This window comes from Onychostruthus taczanowskii, unplaced genomic scaffold, assembly GCF_017590055.1.
Source record: "Onychostruthus taczanowskii isolate IOZ18803 unplaced genomic scaffold, ASM1759005v1 scaffold37, whole genome shotgun sequence".
Classification (NCBI taxonomy): Eukaryota; Metazoa; Chordata; class Aves; order Passeriformes; family Passeridae; genus Onychostruthus; species Onychostruthus taczanowskii.
The window spans coordinates 2,780,335-2,795,446 of record NW_024501126.1 but is presented as its reverse complement, the minus strand read 5'-3'; the positions used below and the strand labels follow the sequence as shown (position 1 = coordinate 2,795,446).

At 42.2% G+C, this 15,112-nt stretch overlaps 1 protein-coding gene across 1 annotated transcript in view; it reads left to right on the top strand.

Moving 5' to 3' along the window:
- The window catches only part of MAP2 (microtubule associated protein 2), a 226,405-nt gene that overhangs the window by 47,432 nt on the left and 163,861 nt on the right, over positions 1–15,112 (top strand). Inside the window, exon 2 of the mRNA XM_041411690.1 lies at positions 1,224–1,282. The gene's annotated coding sequence lies outside the window, so the exon portion shown is untranslated. The remainder of the gene's footprint in view (positions 1–1,223; positions 1,283–15,112) is intronic.

The following is a 15,112-nucleotide window of genomic DNA, read 5'->3' as shown; positions in this document are numbered from 1 at the left end:
TAGGTGAAGTCAGAGATGAGACTCCCACTGCTTTCAGTGACAACCCCTATGCTTATGGGTACAGGGGGATGTAACAAAGTTCCCTAAAAGTACAAGGTGCTTTTATTCCTGCTGACATTTATCTTCTCCCTGTCTTTCCCTGTGAAGCAATGTGTATCTTAATTAGCTTTGTCCAGCTGTGAGTTTTGTTACCCACATGTTGGTAGAAGTTCGTTCTGCAGGTAAAGTTCATGTTGATTGAAGATGACAGGCTGGAAAATTATCCTCTTGTTGGTTGTTGACATGAAGCTGGGTAGGGAAGTCTGTACTTCTTCCTTCTTGGGCAATTCAATGCAATTTGTAAATGCCAACAAGTTTGCAGTTTATAGGTGCTTCTCCCTTGCCTAGTCATTCCCAGGATTTGCAAAGCAATAATTAGTACTTGTTTATGCCATTGTGATGCTATTATACCCATTGTAAAATATGTTTAGCAACTCAAGCACAAGGCAGTTAAGGAGATGCCCAGGCTCCTGCAGTAAAGCAGCTGTAGCACCAGAGAATTCTCTGTGACTGCTCAACAGCACTTCCCTGCTGCAGATTTTCTGTGGTACATGACACCATGTTACCTGATACCGAATTAATAGGTCCCATCAGTCTGGTCTGCAGCTTGTAAGCACATCAGTTGTTACTGTGTAGTGTAACTGTGGGATTCCTGTCAACAAGGACACTTTTGGCAAATCAGGTTGTATTATCTGCATTGCTTGCTGACTCCTTGTACTTAGGGCTGTTGCTGTTAGCTTCTTTTCTAATTTTTGAAGTCATCCCCAATGATACCTGAAAGGTCTTCTGCCTTCAGATCATCTTCTTTCTGTAAAGAAGGAAGGGATTTAGTTATTTATATGAAACTCTGATTTTAGCAGACACCATAGTGTAGCCTGTGCTTCAGAGGAATCAGCTTTTCCATGGATATTCACTTTATACAAAAACAGGCACTCTGGAGGCCTGGGCTCTTAGGTAAGACACGGTCTGATGCAAATCAAGGGGTATGAGCTATAATGGCAAGAGAGGTTCTAGCCACTGGAAAAGAGCATTTGGTGTTAACTTGGTGCATGTTACTAAAAGCAGAGAAGGAAGGTATTTTCTTATTAACATGTTGCAATTCACGAGTCTTTAATTCATATAATAAAAATAAAGCTTTTCCCTTTAACAGCTGCCACTAACTGAGAGCTTTTGTTTTGTTTCAGATTGTGGAAACCTGAAATAAAATATCCTGTGACTGACAAGGTGACAACAACACCGCAAGGTGGGTCTTCTGTTTTTGTTGGTCTCATATCAGTCATTTTAGAGCTCTGGAAATGCTGCATCTTGACTTTAGTGGGATGGATTGCCTAATGAATCTCTGGGGCTTGTTCAAACAAACCGAAATAGTTTGACAGGACTCCTCCTATGCCTGCATGTACATGAGTTATGTATTGTAATGGTGTTTTAAACAAAGAAAATAGGTGCATTTTTTGTGCTCTGCGTGGTGAAGGTGTTTGAGGCACAGATGTGGAAACAAATGAAAATAAAAACACATTTGGGGTTTTTGCCAACTTTTTTGTGTAGACATCTTTTCTGTAGGAAATGTCCTCTTGTCATTGTGAGTTGAGCTGCTGCTGTTCAGCACAAGCACTGCAAGTTGAATCTGTGACGTGGCATTTTTTTCTTTTCACACTTCAAATTTAGAGTTCACAGTTAGAAAAAAACTTCCCTGCAACATCTGCTGATCACTTGTGTGTTAGTCACCACATGCTCACCTTGTCTGAGGATTTGTTGCTCTGTTTTGTTGAAATGTTTTATTGAGGTTGTTTATAGGATATACACATTTGTAACACAGTCCAGATGCAAAGAGGTGCTGATCCCAGGATTTCCCACTTGCACCCCTGGTATTATCTGTTCAGAGGGGAGTTGGTGTAATGGGTGCAGACAGCTTTTAGTTACTTGAATGACTCAAGTGAAAAACAGCAACAGAGAGAGATGATAAATACCATTTTCACTTGTCCATTGGTTATTGGAAGAAGAATTACTTGGTCATTCTTCCAAGAAGAGTTAAGTTTTTAAGCACTAGGTTTATCTGGTGACACTGCACAGCCATGGTGAAGTTGGATTTTGTTCTTGGTTTGGTTTTTACCTTTTTTGTAGTTGGTTCTTTTTTGTTTTCTTTGTAGTGTGGAGAATGGAGTAAAAACTGGGACATGTGTTGCCTGTGTCTTTGTGCTGAGGGTGGTTTCTGGTGACAATATTGCTGCTCTTACTGCAGCCTCACTTTTCTCTCTTGGAGGTCCTAGTTTTTTCCTTTGTGTGAAGGCGTGAGTCTTTCTGGAGGGTGTGTCCACAGCCGGAAAGTGAGCAGCAGCATTTCAGTGCAGAGCAGCAATCTCCCTGCTGCTATTTCAGAGTGTGTTTCTTGTCACCAGCTCTGAAATACTGCGTTATAGCTGTGACAAGCTGCAGTGCAGATGTACCACTTGTATATCTCAAGATGTTTTAAAAAATTGCCACAGTCATGTAAGCCTTCTCTCTTGCAGTGGGAGAATCAGGGGAAACGTGAGAGTTTATCAGCAAGGCTCCTGTTGTCATTGTTCTTGAGTAGAAACTGCCAGGGTCCTGCTCATGTTATTAATCCTTATCCAGTGAGAAGTGGTCTTAGCTTTTGTTTCAGTGAGGACACGAGGTTTCTTTTATCTGCTCCTTGTCAGCCTCTGCATGTCACTGAACTTGATCACTGGGCAGAAAGTTAAATGGTCAGGAAGAGAGGTGTCTTTCAAAGCTGTAATAAGGTCAAATCCAAAACTTTAAATAGGAAGGAACTATCTAAGATCTGAGCTAGAAGTGTAGACAAAGCTGTTTGGTAGGTGCTCTTTGCAAAGAGCAACAGGGAAGTTGAAGAGAATTCATTTTGCATTTCACTGTGCTGGTCTGTGCTTCAGTAGTCTTTGTGGCAGGGTTTGAATGTGCTGTCTGTCTTACCAAAGATTTATCACAGTTTATGTGTGTAACCAGGAAAGTCAGAGCAGGCTGGTGAACTTCAGCTGAAAGGAGCAGGCAAACTTCTGTCTGCTCACAGAATTGAGCGGTAATCCAGTTCTTCCAGTGCCTAGAATATTGGTACTCTCAGCTGCATTTGAGCTGCTCACAGTTCATCAATAGAAGCTGTGTTCTTGCATAAATGGAGAGCAAAAGACCTTCTTGTAATTAAAGAATCAGTTGTCTAAATCTCATTTTATTAAGCTGAACACACAGTACAGACTAGTGGAGTGGTCCTGCACCAAGGCTGTTTAAACATATCAAACTTTTTCAATTTTATTAGGTTTTGTTCTTCTCTTTCTTTGTTCTCCATGTGAATCTAGGACACATGCAGATCATGCTCAGTTCTTTTTTTTTGTCTTGCTAGTCTTATAACCCTCTCTTAGGTGTGTATACAACCTTTATAATGGCACAGTGAAGCTCTTCACCTGTTTATTGGTCTCAGTCTGTTGCATCACTTTCTGAACTGCCCCAAAGCACCTTCTTTGCTCATCATACAGCAGTGTATCTTGCACAAAGGAATGAAAACAATACTGTTTGTCTCAGGCTTGTCTCTACAAACTTGGGCATGTGTTGATCATAAATATTACTTAATTTTTCACACTTGAAGGGCAATAAACCCCAATCCTCAAAAGAAAATATTAAATGTAAGCAGAACTGTTGTTTTTTACTGAGAACCTGGGGGAAAAAAAAAATGCTACAAAAATCAGAATATTTCACAAGAACAGCCGAAGTGTACGTAATGGTACCAAAGCCTGTACTTAATAATGGTGAATTTGTCTGTGGTCTGAACATAAAACAGAAGAGAATTTTATTGAAAGTCTGCAGACCTGCATTGCCTAGCCTAACATTAGTCCCTTTTATGTCATTACTACTTGCAAGCAGCGTGCTTACCCTGCTCACCTCTTGCAGAATGCAGAGACTGTGGATGAGCATCTCAGGAAGCTGGGAGGATCGTGTGGGATTGAGCCATTTTCTGGAGAGCCTCTCTATTTCCATTGACTCTAGAAGAAACATACAGACTATGTAGAATGAAAGAAGTGAGTGAGCTGGTGTTCTTAGAAGCCCTATAAACAGACAGAGCTAGCTGAACATTTGCCTTCGTGTTGTTCTTAAAATATACAAGAACTGGTATCACCACTTACACTGTGGAGTCTTTAATACTTCTGTCTTTAAATTGCTGCCGGTCTGGGCTGTTCCTCTTGTACAAGTGATCTGCTGTAGCCCAGCAAATAAAGAACTGTAATAAGGCACCTGATCTCTTGGAGAAATCGAAGTTTCATCCTACTAGGGTGTACTGGTTCTCTAGTTCCCAGTGTGAGATTATGCACCTCAAGTTGTTTTGCGGAGCTGCTCATCTGTACGCACCACTACCATTCTCTCCTGCTAGGAACAGAAAGTGTAAAGGGATTCAGCAGTTCAAATTGCTCCCACAGCAACTCTCAGGAACTCGGAAGTTCCTGAGAAAAGCAATGTCACATGTGGCCCAGAGGAGTGAGAACAGTCCACATGGTCAAACAGCAGGATGTTATCCTTGGGCCCTACTTCTTTCTCTGTGACAGGTTTTCTGTATGATATTCTCCTTGTATTAAAATTAAGAAAAAAGAGAAGAGAAAGCTAGACCTTCCTGTTGAAGGCATTGCTATTACATCCAACATCCTCTGGAGAGAATCTCTTTGAGAGAATCATGTGAGGCAGAAGCTATTTAGACTAAGATTTCACTATTTACATTGAAGTCATAAGAAAATTGATCTTGCCACAAAAATACATGCCAGCATTCCAGTTGATTGGAAGTGCTCCTTGTCTTGTTGTTCCAAGTTCTCCTCTTGTAAGAAGGAGCCCTGCAGTGGGGTGTGGGGCAGAGGGAGAGTTTCTCCATGCAGAGTTCTCCTGTGGTGTTTGCCCCCAGCAGCGCTTTGCTGGGATGTGCAGCACGCTGTCTTGCACTCTCAGTGGGCAATCCTGTTAGCCCTGGGCAGTGGGAGGGCTGTGGTCCAGCCACTATGCTGCTGAGTTAGAAAAACACATGCCCTAGTCTGCATCCAGCAGTTCAGGATGGAGGCCATCAAACTGTGACATCAAACAGCCCCAGCTTGTGGCCTTGCACAGCTGTGTGATGCTCCCTGTGTTTGTAGGTGGAAAAGCAGGAAAGATGCTGGTGTGATGTCTTCTTTCCCAGAAGCTTGTGGTAGGATGGGGACCAGGGGAGGAAAACAGTGGGATGAATGTAGGTGTTGGCTGTAGAATTTCTGCAGACAAACCAACTGGCACCCATATGACTCTGAAGCAGGTGTGCTTGTGGCATGAAGTTTAACAGACCAGATTTCTCATTGGCATGGCTCTACTCAAGTCATCACAAGTCTGTTGTTATTGCACAGCAGCAGAACTGGGTTGTGGTTTGGTTCTCTTTGAGATGCGTTTGGGTTACATGTCCAAACTCCACTTGCTGAAATAACCCAAAGCCTGAGATTAGGAATGTACAGAAATAGGTGTTCTTTTAAGGACCACTTTTCATCTTCTCCCATTACGTATGACATATATAGATGCAGCTTTCTGAGTAATACCAAATGCTGGGGTTACCATTCTACCAAACACCAGATGTGAATCCCAAAGGCTAGCAAGCTATTTATTGAGGGAGTATCTGAGCAAGCTGTTCTTATTGACGCCAGCAGCTCCTGAGTGCTAGTTAGTTAACCAAGTCAATGTTTGTGGGTTGTTTTTTAATGGCTAATTCCATTGCCAGCAGTGTCTTCAGAAAAAAAAAGAAAGAAAAAAAAAAGATAGGAACAGGTGGTGCACAACTTTTCTTTTAAAAGGATACAGCATATTGTAGAACTACAAGCATCTGCCTCTACTTAATGCTTAGTCTTCAGTCACTCTGAGATGCCATTCATTTATGTGGAATAAATTGCTATTCCAGCTAGGAGGCCCTTATAGTACTTTTTAACCTTATTTTATTCAGTGGGGCAAAACCATATTCGTTACTTCCTCTTGCATATCATACCTGGAGGCTGGAAGGCAATAGGATAAACAGTTTTGATTAGACCCTTCTACAGAGCAGAAAGTAGGAGTTTTACTTTTGACTTCAATGCGAGTAGGAGCCAGACCTTTTTTGTGATGTGCAGCAATGATGTGTTCTGAGACAGTCATGAAGAAATGTTATGCCATTTAATTCTAGCCTGAAAGGTTTAAATTAAGCAAGATAAGTCTCTTTGGAGATAGAAAATATCTTCTATGAGACTATTTTATACAACAGGAAAAATAGTTATGTTTGCAGGTGAATGGTAATGACCCGGATTAAAGTTTCTATTCCTGAAAGGTTTTTGGGTGTGCGTTTTTTCTCCCTGCCCCCCCAGGTGTAGGAGATACTATCTTTATCTACAAGATTTGCTTCAGTTACAGCCTTTGAAAATAGTGGCTGTAATGCCTTTGCATCTTCAGTGTCTTTTATTATTGGTGGGGAGAGGGTGTTCAGTGTTTGTAGCACTCGGAGGCAGAAGCTCTTCTGTTGCTTAGAGCCCCAGCTCATATCCTGGCCACAGATTTTTATCTCCATTTCTTACGTCTTCACAGGTGTCTCAACACGTTACCATTTAACAACTGATATGTCAAAAAGCTTTTTTCCAGAAAAGTTACTCATCGTTTTGGGTTTTTTTTCCTACTGGTACCAGTAATAATAGAACCGGGCTTAAAGCTATTCTGTCTGATAGGGCTGCATGAAATGTCTCACTGGAGCTCTGCCTAAAGGCAATGTCAGATTTTCTGGTGTGGCCAGGTCTGTAAGATAAAAGGGTTGACATCCTGAGGAAAAAGAGTTTACAGTCATAGGAAGAATCAGTTATTTTTCTTCCAGTTCTTAAATGCTGCAGGAATAAACATGCCTCATCATCTAAAAGTAATATAGTTTTTTTTTGTGTGTTGCTTCTCACCTTGGAAGCATATGGTATAAATGGGAAGCCATTTACCAAATTCTTGATTTTCAGACTTTGAAAGGTGGACTGTAGAATTCACTTCATTTGAGCAATGTATCGATACAGGAGTTGCTGACTTTAAGACTTCCATGTGAAACCCAGCTGGTTTTGCTTGGAACTGTTTTTCCTCTTTGCTATTATAATACAGTGTGTGTATATATATGTAAAAATATATATAAATAATATATAATATCCAGCTGTTTTGTTGTATGAATGAAACCTATAACACTTTTAAGAATATACAAATCATACATCCTGTATTACATATCTGGATATTTTTGTGTAGCTGAAATAACTTAGTCAAGTTTATAATTCCTAGGCAGTTAAGACTAGTGTCTCAAATCCTGATAAAATCAAGTCAACTCTACACTTCTAGGGGATGGGATAATGTTTTCATTCTCATTAAAAAAGAGAAAAATACTTCTTTAGGTGTCCATGTCTCTGTTGTCCATATTTACCCACTGCTGGCACATGGGGCTGCTGATGCTTTGCTGTGTTTCTCCATCCCTGGGTTTCTAATTCAAATGCTGTGGTGCTTTACATTGCCAGGCATTCATATAAATGCGCTTTTCTTCACACTTCATTGTTGTGGTTGCTTTGAGCTCAGCTTCCTAAGACACATCATCTGAATAATAGTCAATGGGAACGGTGTGGCTGAAAATGTGAAAAACTCAATCCTTAGTTTTTAAGTGTTTTTAAGTTTTTAAGTCCTCTAGGAGAGGTTTAGTTGTGGTATGGAGCTGTAGGAAAGAGTTCAACTGATTCACGTGCTTTCGACAGAGCTGTCTCACTCAGACTGATCTTTCTAAATATTTCAGTGAGAATCTCAGGGGAGATTCAGTGCTTCACAATGGTGCTGCATTTGAAATCCAGAGCTTTATAAGCTTCTGATAATTATTTTTTTTTCCTTGAGGTACCTGCTGAACTAAATAATAATCCTTCTATAGAAAAGAATAAGGAAATATGTGTGATGGGGTTAGAAGCCAGGTGGGTGGTGAGGCTCTGTGTGGTTGAATGTTTACATCTGAGAAAGGCTTTTGGACCTGGTTTGGAAAAACACCAGTCAGGAAATAGTGCCTGCACAAAAATTCTTGCTATGGAGGTGGGGTGGGAGTAAAGGTGCAGAAGTCACAAATGAGTTTGAACTCCTCCAAGAATGTGGGTAGAGGGAAGCCCCTGTTCTCCAGCAGTGTACAGCTCTGTGTCTTTGCTCACCTTGTGATGAGGAGGCCAAGTTTAGAAGTCAGAAAAATGCCATGTTACTCTTTTGTGCAGGTGTTTTGTTCCGTAGCTGGGGCAGTGAGGAAGGAGCATGCTTGGAGATCCAGTCCTAAAATACAAAGTGTCTCCGTTAGGCAACTCCGTTCGTTTTTTCAGTCTGCATCTGAGGAAATGAGGAACATTAGGATATTAATGTTATTAATTAATGCTGGCAATAAGTAGGCAAGTCTGTGACCCAGCTGGAATCAGATTCCAAGCTCCTGAGCCTCATGCAGTGCTTTTTTGTTTCTTCCACAAAGTGGCTTTTCCTGCTGTACATCTTAATTAGCAGCTTATCCTGATCTAACTACTGAGAAATAGCTTCATAGTGTAAACAATAACAGTATGGGCAGATATGTGCATGAAATTGTATTTTGTTTCTAATTAGAGTAGGGGTGCATGCCTCTGAGCCACTTTACAATGTGCTCAGGAGGAGAACATGTGCACTCCAACCCATCAAGTAGGGAACTACTGCTTTGGATGAAAAGCTGATGCTTTTTTCAAGCAAATTCAAAGGCAAGTTTCATATGTGGACCATGGGAGCTCGGCTAGGAAGCTTGGACTTGTAAATACAATTCTGACTGATTCTGCCAGTGTTATGTATTGACAATTATTCATATTCATAATAAGCAGGAGCTGAAGCTAAGGATTGCTGTACTCAAGCTCTTCATGTCAGAATACAATTTTGCATGTTGTTTTTCTGCTAGAAGCCTTGAAGCAGCAGGGCCAGATGCTTTTTTATCTCTGAAATTGCTTATGTCCATTGATTTCAAGAGACTTGCAACCTCATGCAGTTACAGCCAGCCAAACCAGGCTCCTGAGTCTCAGAAATACCCCGTGAAGATATGAACAACATCTGTAGCATAGCAACAGGAAAGCCTTTATGCCTTTTCCATTTATGACTGGTCTTGGACCCTGGCAGTAATAGTGAGCATGTGGTGGAGGGTTTGTTTTCTTTTTGATAGGCTGGTCAAATTGTTTGGGAGTGCAGTGCTGACTGATTTTGAAAGAGCCAGATATGGTGTGAGGGCTCAGCTTTGAGGAACCTCATCTTTGCTTCAGTGCTAAGGTTTGGGAAGGCATGACAGACCAGCATAACTCCATGATTTCTGCTTGCTCTCCATAGCATTAACCCATCTCTTGTATCAAGTCTGGCCTTCTGGATTCCATTGGAATCTATGCCAACAGGGTCTGGCATGTTTCCTCCTGGGCAGCACGGTTGCATTCTGTATGGGCAGCAGAAGGCCCAGACTGCCATTCCCTGGCCCTTTCTGGGAATGAAAAAAAAAAAAAAAGTGCCTTTTGTGCACAGCAGAGGAGGTGGTGCTGGAACTTGGAGAATAGTTGGGGGCTGTGAGCAGGCAATTAAGTGTTCCTTGGGACCAGCATCTCTGCTTCGGATAATCAGCACTGAGATCTGAGATCAGCGTGGCACCTGCTGATGCAGCTGCTTTTTGCCTGCTGTCAGGTGTCTCACAGTCTTATGCAAATAAACCATTTAAGAAAATGAATTACTTAAGCCATTCTGTAAAGAATATTACCAGATTCTGTAACAGCCAGCCAGCCACCTGAAAGATATCCTGTATTTACACAAATGTAGCAAGTGTGTTTTTCCCAGTATCTTTTGTGCTTTTTATGTTATTTGCCTTTAATTTCTTCAGAGGCAGTGTGGGAAATAGCACGAGTGTCATGACTATGTCCTGTAGTTACACAACCAAAAGAAGTAGAAAAAAGCCTTCTGTGTGTCTTCTACATCTTGGGATTTTTTAGGTGTCCATGTGCTGACAGAACAAGATGTGAAATTGCTTTCAGTGTTCATCTGGTTCATGTGAGATGGAAGAAGCAAGTCTCACAAAAGTACTGCAGTGCAAGAACTTGGCTTTTTTTGTTTCTTCTTATCATAGGCAGTTCCCTCCCTTTGTTTAAAATGGTTTTCTGGTGTCTCAGTGAACAGACAAAAGTGGTTCTGTTTTCATAAGTGCAGTACCAGGGAGAGCACCTTACATGTAAAGGGTTTTTCAGAACCAAATCTAGAGCTGAGTTTGAATTGTTTGGTCTGTTCCTGCAGCAGTGCTAATCATTAAATAAGAATAGACTAATTTGCAGTTCAGAGAAATGCTATAATCTATTCATGCCTGTGGGAAAATACTGCTTTCACTGTGTTCGGTGCAACTGCAATCATTTGAAGGAAAGAGGTTAGGAAAGTGTGCTCTGCTGCATGTCAGCTGAAGCAACTCTGTTTTCTTGGCTACTCCACTGATGTACATTACAAAAGCCTCCATTCAGGAAGATGATAAAACCAAATGTGCAAACAGAAGCAGCTTGCCAGTCGTTCTACCCAGTTCTGTGCTAGGACCTGATGGATGAACTCAAGCTGCCCAAGTGCTTGGGTTATCCCTGGCTGGAAAGGCCAGAGAGCAGTCAAAAGAGAAACAGGAGATGCCCAGACCCAGCTCCCTGCTGGTGGGAGGACACACTCCAGGACCCCCAGAGTCAAACTGTTCTGTATCATGTGGTGGCAATGAAGGCAGCAGGTGTAAAGATGGGTGGGTCTTGCAGCCTGTTTGCGCAGGCAAGAAGGTTCATATTCTGCTGAACTGTGCATGGAGAGGCTTCTGAGCTGGAGGAGACCTGTGGGTTTCATGGAGAACGTGACATTTAGACCCTGCAGGCTACCTGCACAAGCTGTATGGTAGCTAATTTCTTTTGAAGTAGAGTCAAAGTCTGATATTTTTTAGCTAGAAGTCAGGAGCAGGATGTCAGTTTCCTTTATTGCTGACTTTACCCAGCCTTCCTCTGTGAGTCCTCATGGCTGAGGAAAGACCTGACTGGCACAAGGGGGCTGCTCTTGTGCATGGAACCATTTCCTGTATTTCTCATTGGGAAGATGAGTTTTGAAGATGCAAGCACTCCTCTTTGGGAGCATGGATCATGGATGCTGGCCACTGAGGTAGTTGATACAGTCTGTATTAAACTATAATCTTTTTAGGCAGCTGAGGAATGAAGCTGAGGCTGAAGGTTACCCAGGTCTCCTCAAGGTTACAGAGTATATTTGCAGGAGAAGCAATCTGCACCTCATCTTTAGAATTAGTGTCAATGCAGAAGAGAATAGGCAAGCCTCAGACAAGTTTATTGTGGTTATGAATCATGTGTCTGGGCACAGCAACTGTGATTTGTGGTTTCAGGGCATTTTTAAAGTGCATGACTGTGGATAAAACTTGCTCTTGCAAGGGGGGGAAAGAAAGGACATTTACTTTAAGTGGAATGACTGAGACTTGGACCAGAAGTTTTATAAGAAGCAGTGGGGTATTTTTCTATATTAAACATCAGTTTAGAGTCTTTGAGCAGGAAAGTCCAAGATTAACTTTAAAGGTCTGGAAATATTGCTGGCCTGTCCCAAATCCTGTGGTTTCCCTCTTGCACAGAGTCCTTTGTAGGCATAGCAGGAGATGGCATTTTCCAGAACCTTCTACCAGTGGGCAGCATGACCCAGCCCTGCAGCCAGGTCATGCTCAGTGCAGGCTGAAGCCTTGCTGTGAGGTCAAGGGGGTGGTCAGTGCATTCTTCTCAGTCAGTGCAGGGTAGACACTGCCCTGCCTCTATTAGGCTGTGTCTGCCTTCATCAGGAAGCAGTAATTGCTCCGTAATTAGCTATATACAGATACATTAGTTGGAATTTAGGTATGAGTTCAGTCATGGCTTGTGTGGAATCTGAAAGACATAGAGAAAATGGGGTGAAAGTCTTGAGTTTTGCCATTGCAGGTGCAGACATAATGAAGGGAGATGTAAGCCCACAGAGTGTTTTTCATACCAACTTTCACAAGGGCAGCACATCTCAGAACGTTGTTATCTACCCTATGAGTCTGAAATTAGACTCTTGGGAGCAGGGGATAAGCAAAAATGATGCTGTGTTAATGAAAGAATTTGGGACCTAGTCTGGTCGCATTGCTCTGGGTCTGTTTTCCAGGCAGATTGAACAAAATATTTCAGCTGTGAAATCCTAAGAAACAGCCTGTGAAGTGTTGGTACTTGCATTTCTAGAAAGACTATTTTCTTCAGCTCTGGTTGATTTCCTCTGCAAGTATGCTAAGTTTTGAAGGTTTCTGTGTGTCTCAATATATATGCCAGTAGACTCTGCATGGGAGCTGTCACATTCATCACTGTGACTTCAAGCTGTCTTTAATTCTCCTGTTCAAGTCTTGCCCTCCTCTGGAGATGTTTTCTGATTTCCCCTTGATAAACAAGTATTGCTGCAGACCCTCTTCTCCACCAGTGAGCAGTGGACCAGGGTGTATCGGTGAGTTGGGAAATGGACACTGCTCTTGCCCCCATACACATCTTGTGTTTCAGAGACACACAGTCTGTGTGTTTTATGGGGCACTGTGTTGCTCCACAGAGCCCCTCTGATTGTGTGTCTCCTCTTGGTCTTGTGTAATGTGGTTGTGCTGGGTCATGCTTTTAAACCACAGAATTTCTGAGTGCTGATTGCAAATTGCAAAGGAAAGACTGCTTGGATTATCAGCAGGAAAACAGTAGAAGACATGACCTTTCTTCTGCTCCTTAGGGTAAAGCAGAGATCCTTGTAGTGTTCTGCTTTGAAACAAACTGGTAAATAGCAGGGATGTTTTGATCTATGACAGGTTAGCTGCTGAGGTCTTTGTATGCTTCCTAGGTGCTGAAGGAGATAGAGTGGAAAAGACATTTCATGGGTATTAGAACTTGGAAAAAAAAGTCATGTAGAGTTGTAGAAATAGCTTATTCAGGCAGGAGTAACAAAATCTAGGAAAGTTAGGCCAAATGAAGCGGTGCAGATTAAAATGTTGCCTAAGCTCAGAGAACAGGCTGTGACTATTTACCATGATGAGGTTAGATGGGGATGGTGTGAGCTGCAGGGAGTGCAGCAGCTAGGAAAACTAAACGGCCAAAAGGTCAGTGCTCAGAGCCTGGTAAATGAGCCATGCCATAGGACAGGGCAGGGGCACTGCCAGAGCTGCCTGGAGATGTGATTCCAGAGGTGTTGTATTCTGGTGGTGTCCTTGACAAGGAGAGCAGGGCTGACAGTGACTGACTGCACCTTGTGTGCTAGTTTGAATTCAGAGGAATTGGGTGTGATGAAGTTAGCACACTATGGTCTGCACAGAAGTGGTGCCTTGAGAGGCTGCCTAGAACAGAGGCTAGACAGAGTTAAAGGAATAAAGCAGGCATTTATTAAAATACTTTCAAAGGATACACCTTGGGCACTACAAGAGCCTGGCCATGGCTACACCCAGTATGGATAATGGGCCACATGTTTTCACACTTTTATAAGTTTTGGTCCATTTACATGTTGGGGTTAATTGTCCAATTACAGCTTCAGGTTATAAAGTCCCATCCTCCCAGATTACTCTGCTCAGTTTGCTGTTCTTTATACTTCTTGGGCCTGAAGCTGCAATGGTGTCCTTGGTTCTCAGGCTGCAAAAGGTTTGTTTTGTCTGACTAAACCATCATGAGAACTTGCTAACACTTTGTATGAAGTTCAGAGTTATATATTAATGCAATACAAAAAATCTGGAAAATATGTAAGCTAAAACTTAAGGCATCATAAAGAGTTGGTGAAAAACTTCAAGGTTCTATCAGAACCATCTTTTGTTACAGTTTTCACAGTTTGCAGTACTCTGTAGCTGTGTGTGATACAGGATACGACTTGTCTCCCCAGGTGAGGGCATAGTCTAGCAGGCATGAGCCTTGTGGGGGTCTGGGGACCCCTGAGCTGCCTCTTGATGAGCAGGGTGTGAAATTGTTTTAAAGACTTCAGTGGAGAGAGACATTATGTTCAGCCCCACGTTTTGTAAGAGCATGTCTTCATGCAGAGAAAACAGCATTGGTTTTGGGTGTTAAATGCTACAGGTGAATAAAGGGAAAGACAGTGTCTTAAGCATCTTGAACTTTTGTCTTCTAGTAAACATAACTTCCAGATCCCCTTTTCTGTTTGCTGGCTGTTGGAAGATGGATTTCTGTTCTCAAACAGGAGTATGACCTGAGTATTTTTCCTGAGCTTTCAATATCAATTTCATGACAAGTACTTGGGAAAGGCACAGTTCTGCATGCTATGGGATACGTATTTGAGATGTTTTTCTTTTAAAATAGCAAGTGGAACAAGATACTTGTTAGAGTGCTGTAGGAGCAGTTGTTGCATGATTGTATTATGAAGGGTCTAAACGAGGCATAAGAATTACTTTAAAGCCTAACATCTGAATTAGTGTAATTTTTGACTATTAGATAATTCTGAGAGTGAGCACCAGGAGGTGACAACACCTCCACATACTTCTACATTCTGGTAGGGAGTCTGACCAACTCACCTACACTCCTAGACCAGATGTTTTAGGTGTTACATGTTTAAATTCGCAGCTTCATATAACTTCTTCCTCAGACCATGCTTATGGTCTAGATTTTGGCCTTCACACCCATGTCTTCAGCCCAGCAAACTTCTGTAATTTAGCACTGCTGCTGGTCCCTCACTATTGTGCTGGCTGCATGAGAGCCAAACTGCTGCAGCATGGGATTTGCAGGACAGCAGTGGGAGTGTTGGGGGAAGAAGGTGCTAGTTAGTGTGTGTGTGTGGAGAGCAGAATATGGTCCTTAACAGAAAAAAGGTGCTGGGGATGGGGGAGTTCCTTCCCGAGTTCCTAGAAAGCTGGTGAATGGCTTTTCTAGGAATGGTAGTTCAGAGCCATGTAATGGAAACAGTAGAACCAGCCTGAAAAATTGGGTCAGTGAGGCCAGGGAAGCTCAGCAAGTGGTAGAAAAAGTCCTAGGTTTTCTTGTTCTTTGTTAGTGTGGTATCAGGATTGATTCTA